The sequence below is a fragment of the Stegostoma tigrinum genome, chromosome 36 (genome assembly GCF_030684315.1).
Source record: "Stegostoma tigrinum isolate sSteTig4 chromosome 36, sSteTig4.hap1, whole genome shotgun sequence".
Taxonomy (NCBI): Eukaryota; Metazoa; Chordata; class Chondrichthyes; order Orectolobiformes; family Stegostomatidae; genus Stegostoma; species Stegostoma tigrinum.
In genome coordinates this window covers 1-12,859 of record NC_081389.1, presented here as the reverse complement: position 1 = coordinate 12,859, position 12,859 = coordinate 1, and positions in this window count along the sequence as shown.

Below are 12,859 nucleotides of genomic sequence, written 5' to 3'. Positions count from 1 at the left end.
TCACTGTTGGAAAAGTCATGAATTCTGCTGGACACCTGGACAATATTCAATGAACGTTCATGTCTCCACTTTGGTTCAAATGAAGACATGACTTCAACCAGTGCAGGTATCCAGTGAATGCCACTGACTCAATTTTCTATTCCTTTGCTTCACACCACATTCAATGAGAAGTTGCCTTGGTGGAAATGACAGATTGCACTTTCCTTCCTTTTCAAGCTCAGGATCTCTGATCATATTTGTGGTAAATCCTGAAAGAGGTTACGAGAAGTGTGGCATGACGAAAAGTAAACTGAGCCTAAGTGTGCAGCTGTTTGACAGCACTGTCATCCAGATGTTGCATTACTTCGCTGATGATTGAGAATACATTGAGGTCATAATTGGTCAGGACAATTTGGCTGCTGATTGCGTGATAGGTCATCTTTCTCTGAAATGTGAGTGTTGCAAGTGTTTAAAAATGTACTGGAAAACATTTACTGTTGGTGTGGTGACCTTGGGGCACATTGTTCCAGTACAGTTTGTGGGATGCTGCCAGGTGCCATGGCATTTGCAGTATCCGGAACATTCAGTCTTGTCATTGCATGAAATAATTTGAATTGCGTGTAAGTTAAGATCTGTGATGCCTCCTCAGGATGAGGGCAAGAAGATCATCCAGACTGATGAATGGTTTCATCTGCTCCTTCACCTTTTGTTCATAACATCTTGTAATAACTGCCATGTAGCCTGATGAGAAACTAAAGCTCATCTTGATTCATTTGCATTCGAAGGTGCCTATTTTTCCCAAACAAAAGGACCCATCACTGAGCGGAAAGTATGGAGAATGTTATAGATATCAGTGGTGAGATAATGCTGGATCTTGACCAGCAAAACCATTGTTGTGTTGGTGAAATGCAAACAAAAATCTATATGATGTAAACTTTATTCTCAGCTAATCCCTTTGTCAAATGACAGATTCTGATGTTGGTTCCTGGAAAGCCTCCATTGTTGGAGGACGAGAAGCCGTATCCAATTGAAGCAGCACAGGCTTCTGCGATGACTGTGGAAACCACTGCTTATGCCTTGCTTCAAGCATTGTCAAGGAATGATATTGACTGTGCAACACCGATTGCGAGGTGGCTAACGATGCAACAGAACTATGGTGGTGGATTTCACTCGACGCAGGTAAATGCTTGAGATCACAACAGCAGGCATTCAGATATTTCCATTGATCATGTTACTAACTGGTGGTTGTTGCAGTTTGCAATCAAACTGGACACTGCATTTTCATCTGCAGGTTTGGTGCATTGGCACAAATACCAGTTCTTCAATGGTGTTAATCCTTGGTTAAATTCTTACATGCACTTTGCCTGCGCATCAATTTTCCTCTTGGCATTGTCCTTGAAAACTATCTGTTTCTGTAAACCTTCACTTACTTGTCATAGGATCATTGAGGGACAGCACAATAGAGTGCCATGGCAATGGAACAGACCCTTCAGCAAATTGTATGTGCCCTCACAAGATGCAAGTCCCGAACTATTCTCATCACATTTCCCAGCACTCGACCCAGAGCCTTCTATGCCTTGGCATCGCAAATGCCCAATCAAAGACTTGTTAAATGTTATCACGGTTTCTGCCTCTACCACCCACACAGTCGGTGCGTTCCACATTCTCACCACAGTTTGGGTGCAAAAACAAGTAAGCTTCCTCAAGAGATAGTAGGAACTTGCCAATGCTGGAGAATCTGAGAGAACAAGGTGTAGAACTGGATGAACACAGCGGGCCGAGCAGCATCAGAGAAGCAAGAAAGCTGACGTTTCGGGTCGAGACCCTTCTTCAAAAATGGGGGAGGAGAAGGGGATTCTGAAAAAAATAGGGAGAAGTGGGGAGGCAGATAGAAGATTGGTAAAGGAGAAGTTAAGTGAACTGTCCTGAGCTGTCCACTCACTGTCCCCTGCTCCAGAATCATAGAATAAGAGAATTCTCCAGAATTAGACCATAAGGCCATGAGACATAGGAGTGGAGGTAAGGCCATTCGGCCCATCAAGTCCACTCCACCATTTAAATCATGGCTGATGGGCATTTCAACACCACTTCCCTGCACTCTCCGCGTAGCCCTTGATTCCTTTTGAGATCAAGAATTTGTCGATCTCTGCCTTGAAGGCGTCCAACATCCCGGCCTGCACTGCACTCTGCGGCAATGAATTCCACAAGCCCACCACTTTCTGCCTGAAGAAATGTCGTCTGATTTCAGTTTTAAATTGACCCCCTCGAATTTTAAGGCTGTGCCCACGGGTCCTCGTCTCCCCTGCTAACGGAAACAACCTCCTAGCGTCCACCTCTTCTAAACCATACATTATCTTGTAAGTTTTTATTAGTTCTCCCCTCCACCTTCTAAACTGTAGTGAGTACAATCCCAGGATCCTTAGCCATTCATCGTAGGTGAAGCCTACCATTCCAGGGATCATTTGTGTGAATTGAACAAGCACTTCATTCCATTGTGTCTGTAACCACTGAAGCCACACTAAGTTCACATTCGGCTCATGTTTTAGCAATAGGCCCGTTGCCTTGAATGTTATTTCATTTTAAGTGCTGTACCAACCCTTTTTCTTTAATGTGAAAAGATTATCCACCACCTCAACTAAAGTCCTAGACAATGAATTCCAAACCCCCAGCACCTTCTGGGTGTCTTTTCTTTCCTGAAATTCCTTCTGAGCCTTTTAGCTTAAATGTATGTATCTCTTCCCCCCCCCCTGCCCCCGCCGACCTCCCACCCCATGAATGGTCGTTCTGCTTCCCTCGCCTAGACCCATCAGAATGCAGACCATTTTTTCAGGACCTTCTTCAACATTCTATATTCGGAAGAAAACAAGCCAACCTTATCCAGATAAAACAGTGATGCTGCCTGGCCTGCAGTGTTCCTCCAGCTCCACGCTGAGTTATCTCAGACTCCAGCATTGACAGTTCCTGTTATCTCAAACTTATCCAGACTCTCCATCGAGTTAAAATGCTTCACCCCCTCAGAACATCCTGATGAATGTCCTCCACACATGCTCAAATGCAATCACCTCTTTTCTATAATGAAGAGACCATTAGAACATAGAACATTACAGCGCAGTACAGGTCGTTCGGCCCTCGATGTTGTGCCGACCTGTCATACCGATCTGAAGCCCATCTAACCTACACTATTCCATGTGCGTCCATATGTTTATCCAATGACGACTTAAATGTACCGAAAGTTGGCGAATCTACTACCGTTGCAAGCAAAGCGTTCCATTCCCTGACTACTCTCTGAGTAAAGAAACCGCAATGTCCAGTTTAGAATAACAAGCTCACAAGAGAGATGACCTGGTTTTAGATATTACTCGGGACCACAGACTCAGAGACAAAGCAAGACGACTCTGCGATTTGATGTAGAAACTGCTGACACTCCGAAGCCTGCAGCCCTCCTCCAATTCTCAAGTCAGAAGTGTGTCAATGACGGTGCAGATCCAACAACACTGAAAACAATCTTGAGTCTAGGCCAAAGCAGCCCCTTGATTGGCACCGTATCCATTCTCTCCACAGCCAACTCCAAGAGACAATAATGTGTCCCTGTACAAGATGCACTGCCACATTTTTTACCCACTATCCTGACACACACCTTTCCAGACTTAGAAAACTCATCTTCAAGGGCAAGGACATCAGACATGGTAGCACTAACCCCAGTAAAAATCACCTCCAAGCTACTCACAAACTTATTTGGAAATGAATGGTTGTTACTGAGTCAATCTTCGTCATCTCTTTTGGAACAGCATTGTGGGTCTCTGTACAGCAACACGAAGCTGTTCAAGAAGTCAGTTCATGCTGGACAATCAGCAACAGCTATGTCTCATGAAAGAATAAGTAAATCGGAAAGAAATCCATCTGAGAGTCACAGGCAAATGTGTACTTTTTTTGTTCACGCAGCAGATTGTGGGCTATTACCAATTTTGAAAATGACAAATGAAGCTTTTGTTTGGGTGGGTATTGACAGCAGCTGCCCCCAAAATAAAAAGAAAATGGGAACTGCAGATGCTGGAGAATTCAAGATAACAAAGTGTGGAGCTGGATGAACACAGCAGGCCAAGCAGCATCTCAGGAACACAAAAGCTGACATTTCGGGCAGAGACCCTTCATCAGAAAAGAGGGAGGAGGAGACAGTTCTGAAATAAACAGGGAGAGGGGGATGGCAGATTGAAGAGTGACAGAGGGGAAGATAGGTGCAGAGGAGACAGACGAGCAATAAGGAAGGAGAGGATCAAATATGAAGGTAGGCTAGCTAGTCATATTAGAAATCACAGTGAAAGCTTCTTTCAATACATAAGAAACAAACATGAGGCAAAAGTAGACAGTGGGCCGCACCAAATTGATGCTGGAAGGCTAGTGATGGGAGATAAGGAAGTAGCTGAAGGACTTAATAAGTACTTTGCGTCAGTCTTCACAGTGGAAGACATGAGTAGTATGCCAACACTTAGGGAGAGTCAGGGGGCAAAGTTGAGTATGGTCGGCATTACAAAAGAGAAAGTGCTAGAAAAGCTAAAAGGTCTAAAAATTGCTAAATCTCCTGGCCCCGAAGGGGTACATCCTAGAGTTCTGAGGAAGGTGGCTGAGGAAATAGCAGAGGCTTTGGATGTGATCTTTCAAAAGTCCCTGGAGTCAGGGTAAGTTCTAGATGATTGGAAAATTGCTGTTGTAACCCCCTTGTTTAAGAAAGGATCAAGGCAAAAGGTGGAAAATTACAGGCCGATTAACCTGACCTCGGTAGTTGATAAAATTCTTGAATCATTGTCAAGGATGAGATTTTGAAATTCCTGGAAGTGCAGGGTCAGATTAGAACAAGTCAGCATGGATGTAGTAAGGGGAGGTCGTGCCTGCCAAACCTGTTAGAATTCTTTGAAGAGGTAACAAGTATGTTAGCCCAGGGAAACCCAGTGGATGTTATCTATCTAGACTTCCAAAAGGCCTTACATAAGTGTCTCACGGGAGGCTGCTGAGCACGGTGAGGGCCCATGGTGTTCGAGATGAGCTACTGGCTTGGATTGAGGATTGGCTGTCTGATAGAAGGCAGACAGTCAGGATAAAAGGCTGTTTTTCGGCATGGCAACCGGTGACGATTGGCGTCGCAGGTTTCGGTGTCGGGTCCGCAGCTGTTCACCTTACGTATTGATGATCTGGATGAAGGGACCGGGGTCATTCTGGCGAAGTTTTCCGATGATACGAAGATAGGTAGACAGGCAGGTCGTACTGAGCAGGTGGAGAGGCGGCAGAAAGAGTTAGACAGTTTAGGAGAGTGGTCCAGGAAATGGCTGATGAAATTCAATGTGAGTAAATGTGGGGTTTTGCACTTTGGTAAAAAGAATACGGGCATGGACTATTTTCTAAATGGTGAGAAAATTCGTAAAGCTCAAGTACAAAGGAATCTAGAAGTGTTGGTCCAGGATTCTCGAAAGGTTAACTTGCAGGTAGAGTCCGTAATTAAGAAAGCGAATGTAATGTTGTCCTTTATCGCAAGAGGGTTGGAATATAAAAGCAGCGATGTGCTTCTGAGGCTTTATAAAGCTCTAGTTAGGCCCCATTTAGAATACCGTGTCCAATTTTGAGCCCCACACCTCAGAAAGGACACACTAGCCCTGGAGCGTGTCCAGCGGAGATTCACACGGATGATCCCTGGAGTGGTAGGTTTGACATATGATGAACGGCTAAGGATCCTGGGATTGTACTCATCAGAGTTTAGAAGGTTGAGGGGAGATCTAATAGAAACTTACAACATAATGTCTGCCTCGGAAGGGGTGGACGCTAGGAAGTTGTTTCCGTGAGGTCGGGAGACTAGGACCCGTGGGCACAGCCTTAAAATTAGAGGGGGTAAATTTGAAACGGAAATGAGATGACATTTGTAAAGCCAGAGAGTGGCGGGCTTGTGGAAATCATTGCCACGGAGTGCAGTCGGGGCCAGGACGTTGGATGCCTTCGAGGCAGAGATCGACTAATTCTTGATCTCACGAAGAATCAAGGGCAACGGGGAGAGTTCAGGGAAGTGGAGTTGAAATGCCCCTGAGCCGTGATTTAAATGGTGGAGTGGATTTGATGGGCTGAATGGCCCTACTTCCACTCCGATGTCTTCTGGTCTTAAGTAAAAGGGGCAGACATGAAGCCAGTAGAGGTGAGTGTGGGTGTGGAGGTAGGGAGGGGATAGGTCAGTGTTGGGAGGACGGACAGGTCAAGGGGGCGGGAAGAGGTTAGTAGGTAGGGAATGGGGGTTTGGCTTGAGCTGGGAGGAGGGGAATCGGTAAGAGGAAGAACAGATTAGGGGACGAGCTGGGCTGGTTTTGGGATGCAGTGGTGGGAGGGGAGATTTTGGAGCTTGTGAAATCCACGTTGATACCATTGGTCTGCAGAGCTCCCAAGGCTCAGTTAAGGAAGGACAATAAACACTGGTCAGTCAGTCATACATCCAGCAAAAAAAGTTTATTTTTTTTAAAAAAAAGGATGCATCTGTTAATCAAGTGGCAAAGCATTATCGAGTTTTGAGAAGATTTGTAGCTCAGGGTTGAGGTTCTGGATGTAAGATTGCTCACTGAGCTGGAAGGTTAGTTTGCAGACGTTTCGGCACCATTCCGGGTAAAATCATCAGGGAGCATCCGGGGAAGCGCTGGAGTTAGGTCCCGCCTTCTCTTTAAGTGTTCCGGTTTCCTTGGGTTGTTGATGTCATTTCCGGTTCCTTTTCTCAGAGGATGGGAGGGTGATTTGGCGCCAACGTGTTCTCCCGAGTGTAGTTTGTGTGTGGCATGAACTGCCAGAGGAGTGGCAGAGGCTGTTATACTCACAGTATTTAGAAGTCACCTGCAGGGACACATGAATAGGAAGGGGCTGGAGGGATATGGGCTCCAGGCTGGCAAACAGAACTCGTCAGTTACGGTGTCTGGTCGGCCTGGAGGAGTTGGACTGAAGGGTCTGTTTCCCTGCTGTACAACTCGACGACTCTGTCTCTCTCTCTCTCCCATTTTCTCCAAACCCACCCCCCGCCACACACACAATCTCTGTCTCTCCATCTCTCTGTGTGTGCCTCACTCTATGTCTCTGTCTCTCTCTGTCATCTTGTCTCTGCCACCTCGCTGTGCACTTCTGTCTCTCTCCTCTCTCACTCTGTCTCTTTGGTCGATGTGTGCGCCCCTCTTCATCTCTCGTCTGGCATCTGGCTCCCTCTGTGTGTGCTTCTGCCGTTCTCTCTCCCCTGTCTCTCCGTCTCTCCCTGTGAACTTGTCTCTCCCCACCCCCCCACTGTTCCCTGTGTCTCTCTTCCTCTCTATCCGAGCCTCTCCACCCGCTCAGCAGGGAGCGTTGTGAGTTTTTTTGAACAAAGTTTAAAAATCTCTGTTTAAACCCAACCCATCCGCAATCAGACTGCATTTCTAATCCACTCTCTCTCACACACACACACAGAGTCTGTCTCTTTCTCCCTCTCAGTCAATCCCCTTCCTCTCCTGTTCCTCCTCACGCCTTTCCCCCCCTCTCCCTCGACGACGAGTCCGCTGTCTGGAACCCTTTTCCCGGGAGGGTTCTGAGGGCCCAGCTGTTCGGCAGTGGGGATCATCGCACCGTGCTCCCGGACCCCTACAACCTCCTGTTCTCCAGCGGCCTCCAACATGACCACGGGGCTGGGAGCAGGCATCCGGGCTGCTGGAGCGCTCGCTGCTCAGTGGCTCGGCCCTGCGCCGCCTGTGCCGGGAGCGGGGATCCGAGGTGGGAGAAGGCCTCTTCGCCCGGCGCCTGGGCACAGCTGCCTGACACCGAGCCCGAGCACCCGGCCGCGGGTCCGCGACGCCTTCCGTAGCTGAGCAGCGTACAACTATCTCCTACTGCAAGGTAAGCTGGGGGTGGTGGTTTGGGGTGAAGGGAGGATTGGGGACATGAGCACGGTCCCTGTTTCACATCCTGCGCCGCTCCTATCCCAAAGCGAGGTGTTGGGAATGGATGTTTTGGGGGTGAGAATTCCCCTCCCCGGGTGAGGGGAAGGCTGGGGACATTGGGAGGGTGTCTGTTATCCAGCCTTGCGCGGGTTTCCGTAGCCGACCAGCCTGCAGCTCTCGTACCACATGGTAAAGGGAAGGAGGCGGATGGGATGGGGTCGGGGTTGGAGGATAGCCGTCCTGGAAGTGAGTGGACATGGGGAGAGTCACTATTGTACAGCCCAGTGACTGAGTGGCCGACAGCTACTGCAAAAGGGTCGGATTAGGAGAGGGGTGTTGTAGGGAGGTTTGGGGTCACGGGCAGCGCCGCTTTCTGCAGCCGAACAGCCATTGCCACAAGATTGGATGGGAGGGGGTGTTTTAGGAGCGAAGGGATGCCCCCTCCCCCTGCCGCTGTGGGAAGTAGGATCTTAATCGCACAGCCCTCCGTAGTCGAATAGCACCCCGGCGACAAGGTGAGAAGGCAGGAGGGGCTCCCGGGGATGAGGGAAGGACACAACCACTGTCAGTATAAGGTTAGGGGGTGATCATACCCCTTCCTGGGGCTGAGGGGAGCTCTTGATGCCAAGCGAACAGCCGAGATCGACCCGCAGCTCTCCGACCTCAAGGGGACCCTGTCCCAGAGGCTGGAGCATTTCCAGCCGGAGCTCGGAGGGAAAGGGTCATCGCACCCAAAACGCTACCTCGGGACTTTTTCTTCACAGATGCTGAGCATTTCCAGCAACTTGTGTTTGCATTTCCACCCGGAGGTGGGTTTGTGGAGAGACACCATGGGACAGGAATGGGTGTGGGGTTTGATGGGGCAGTCGCAGAGACTGTCGAGAGAGAGAGAGAGGCAACCCCTGTGTCAGGGTTTGGAAAATCTCCGGCAGTTCTTCATTTCTCTCTCAGCCGAAGGCACTGCGTGCTTTGGTTTCCTTTCCTCTTGTACTCTCTCCCCCTGTGAAGAAAGCCAGAGTGAGTTTGTGGGCGGAGAGAGAGAGAGAAGGGACAGAAAGATGGAAATAAGGGAACATGACAAGGGAGTGAAATTAGAGCCAGCAGAGGTGAGAGAGGGGGTGAGAATCAGAGGGAGGAAGGAAGAGCAAGAAAACAGAAACAAAGGAGAATGGGGGGTAACAAGGTGTTGATGTGGATGAACACAGCAGGACAAGCAGCATCAGGGACGCAGGGAAGCTGATGTCAGAGATGATGGGAACTGCAGATGCTGGAGAATCCAAGATAATAAAATGTGAGGCTGGATGAACACAGCAGGCCCAGCAGCATCTCAGGAGCACAAAAGCTGACGTTTCGGGCCGAGACCCTTCATCAGAGACGGGGATGGGGTGAGGGTTCTGGAATAAATAGGGAGAGAGGGGGAGGCGGACCGAAGATGGAGAGTAAAGAAGATAGGTGGAGAGAGTATAGGTTGGGAGGTAGGGAGGGGAGAGGTCAGTCCAGGGAAGACGGACAGGTCAAGGAGGTGGGATGAGGTTAGTAGGTAGATGGGGGTGCGGCTTGGGGTGGGAGGAAGGGATGGGTGAGAGGAAGAACCGGTTAGGGAGGCAGAGACAGGTTGGACTTGTTTTGGGATGCAGTGGGTGGAGGGGAAGAGCTGGGCTGGTTGTGTGGTGCAGTGGGGGGAGGGGATGAACTGGGCTGGTTTAGGGATGCGGTGGGGGAAGGAGAGATTTTGAAACTGGTGAAGTCCACATTGATACCATTAGGCTGCAGGGTTCCCAGGCGGAATATGAGTTGCTGTTCCTGCAACCTTTGGGTGGCATCATTGTGGCACTGCAGGAGGCCCATGATGGACATGTCATCTAAAGAATGGGAGGGGGAGTGGAAATGGTTTGCGACTGGGAGGTGCAGTTGTTTGTTGCGAACTGAGCGGAGGTGTTCTGCAAAGCGGCCCCCAAGCCTCCGCTTGGTTTCCCCAATGTAGAGGAAGCCACACCGGGTACAGTGGATGCAGTATACCACATTGGCAGATGTGCAGGTGAACCTCTGCTTAATGTGGAATGTCATCTTGGGGCCTGGGATAGGGGTGAGGGAGGAGGTGTGAGGGCAAGTGTAGCATTTCCTGCGGTTGCAGGGGAAGGTGCCGGGTGTGGTGGGGTTGGAGGGCAGTGTGGAGCGAACAAGGGAGTCACGGAGAGAGTGGTTTCTCTGGAAGGCAGACAGGGGTGGGGATGGAAAAATGTCTTGGGTGGTGGGGTCGGATTGTAGATGGCGGAAGTGTCGGAGGATGATGCGTTGTATCCGGAGGTTGGTGGGGTGGTGTGTGAGAACGAGGGGGATCCTCTTTGGGCGGTTGTGGCGGGGGCGGGGTGTGAGGGATGTGTTGCGGGAAATACGGGAGACGCGGTCAAGGGCGTTCTCGATCACTGTGGGGGAAAGTTGCGGTCCTTGAGGAACTTGGACATCTGGGATGTGCGGGAGTGGAATGTCTTATCGTGGGAGCAGATGCGGCGGAGGCGAAGGAATTGGGAATCTGGGATGGAATTTTTGCAGGAGGGTGGGTGGGAGGAGGTGTATTATAGGTAGCTGTGGGAGTCGGTGGGCTTGAAATGGACATCAGTTACAAGCTAGTTGCCTGAGATGAAGACTGAGAGGTCCAGGAAGGTGAGGAATGTGCTGGAGATGGCCCAGGAGAACTGAAGGTTGGGGTGGAAGGTGTTGGTGAAGTGGATGAACTGTTCGAGCTCCTCTGGGGAGCAAGAGGCGGCGCCGATACAGTCATCAATGTACCGGAGGAAGAGGTGGGGTTCGGGGCCTGTGTAGGTGCGGAAGAGGGGCTGTTCCACGTAACCTACAAAGAGGCAGGCATAGCTGGGGCCCATGCGGGTGCCCATGGCCACCCCCTTAGTCTGTAGGAAGTGGGAGGAGTCAAAAGAGAAGTTGTTGAGGGTGAGGACGAGTTCGGCTAGGCGGATGAGGGTGTCGGTGGAGGGGGACTGGTCGGGCCTGCGGGACAGGAAGAAGTGGAGGGCCTGGAGGCCATCTGCATGCGGAATGCAGGTGTATAGGGACTGGACGTCCATGGTGAAGATGAGGTGTTGTGGGCCAGGGAATTGGAAGTCCTGGAGGAGGTGGAGGGAGTGGGTGGTGTCACGGACGTAGGTAGGGTGTTCCTGGACCACAGGGGAGAAAATGGAGTCCAGATAGTTGGAGATGAGTTCGGTGGGGCAGGAGCAGGCTGAGACGATGGGTCGACCAGGGCAGGCAGGTTTGTGGATGTTGGGAAGGAGATAGAAACGGGCCGTGCGGGGTTGGGGAACAATGAGGTTGGAGGCGGTGGGTGGGAGGTCCCCTGAGGTGATGAGGTCATGAACGGTGTTGGAGATGATGGTTTGGTGCTCGGGTGTGGGGTCATGATCGAGAGGGCGGTAGGAGGTGGTGTCAGAGAGTTGGCGTCTGCCCTCGGCGATGTAGAGGTCAGTGCGCCATACTACCACTGCGCCACCCTTGTCTGCGGGTTTGATGGTGAGGTTGGGGTTGGAGCGGAGGGAGCGGAGGGCTGCCTGTTCTGCGGGGAAGAGGTTGGAGTGGGTGAGAGGGGTGGAGAGGTTGAGGCGGTTAATGTCTCGACGGCAGTTGGAGATAGAGAGGTCGAGGGAGCTTTGGAGGCCTGGGGGTGGTCTCCAGGAGGAGGACTTGTGTTGGAAGAGGGTGAAGGGGTCAGTGGAGGGAGGTTTAGGCTCCCGGTTGAAGAAGTAGGCGTGGAGGCGAAGACGGCGGGAAGACGGCGGAAAAACTGCTCTATGTCCAACCGTGACTGGTATTCGTTGATGTGTGGTTGTAGGGGGTCAAAGGTGAGCCCCTTCCTGAGGACTGACCGTTCGTCCTCAGTCAGTGGGAGGTCTCGGGGGAAGGTGAACAAGCGGCAGGGCCGGGTGTGGCTGTCTCCTCTGGGGTTGCTGGCTGTGGGCGGAGCGATGAGGTCGTCGGCCGTGGGCGGGGTTCCATCGGTTTCGGCCGTGGGCGGGGTTCCGTCGGCCGTGGGCGGGGTTCTGTCGGCGTCGGCCGTGGGCAGGGCTCCGTCGGCAGTGGGCGGGGTTCCGTCGGCGGTTGGAGGATCGGGGTGGGCGGCAGCAGCAGCTGCGGTGAGGGTGGTGTGTGAGGTGTTGTACCTGGAAGTGGAGGTGGTGACTGCAGCAGCGGTTCCGGAAGTGGTGTGGCCGGCCGAGGCGGATGTGACGTCATCGGTGGGGTCTCCGGCCGTGTTTTCAAGGTCAATGGCGGCGGGGCTGGTACAGACTCGGGACTTGGGAGGCGTAGGAGTCCTCTTGTGGGTGGCAGGGGCCCGTGAGTTGGTTGTACTTAGGATTTTTGGTGTCCAGTAAAGCTGAGTGGAACTGGGTGTTCAGTCTGTGGATCCTGCGGAGGGTTAAAAACAGCAGGGGTCCTTTGCAGGTCTGGGAGAGGGAGGCTCTGAGCTGGGGCAGGCTGGATTGCAGTGTGTCGAGGTGCCGGCGCATGGTTGCGAGTGTCTGTTTCAGGAGTCGCAGGGAGAAACGCTTCTGAAGGGTCTGAATATTCTGGGTGTGGAGGTGATGTCAGCCTGTCTGCTGTGTTCATCTCCCTTCCCCCCCCCCCCCCCAATCGTCCTGCTCCTTTACCCACCTCGTCCTGCTCCTTCTTCCCCCACCTCGTCCTGCTCCTTCTTCCCCCACCTCGTCCTGCTCCTTCCCCCCCGCGCCCTGCTCCTTCCCCCCCCGCTCCCGTCCTGCTCCTTCCCCCCCCCTCGCCCTGCTCCTTCCCCCCCCCGCCCTGCTCCTTCCCCCCCCCCTCGCCCTGCTCCTTCCCCCCCCCCTCGCACTGCTCCTTTCCCCCCCCCCTCGCCCTGCTCCTTTCCCACCCCCCCCGTCCTGCTCCTTTCCCACCCCCCCCGTCCTGCTCCTTTCCCCCCCCGCCGT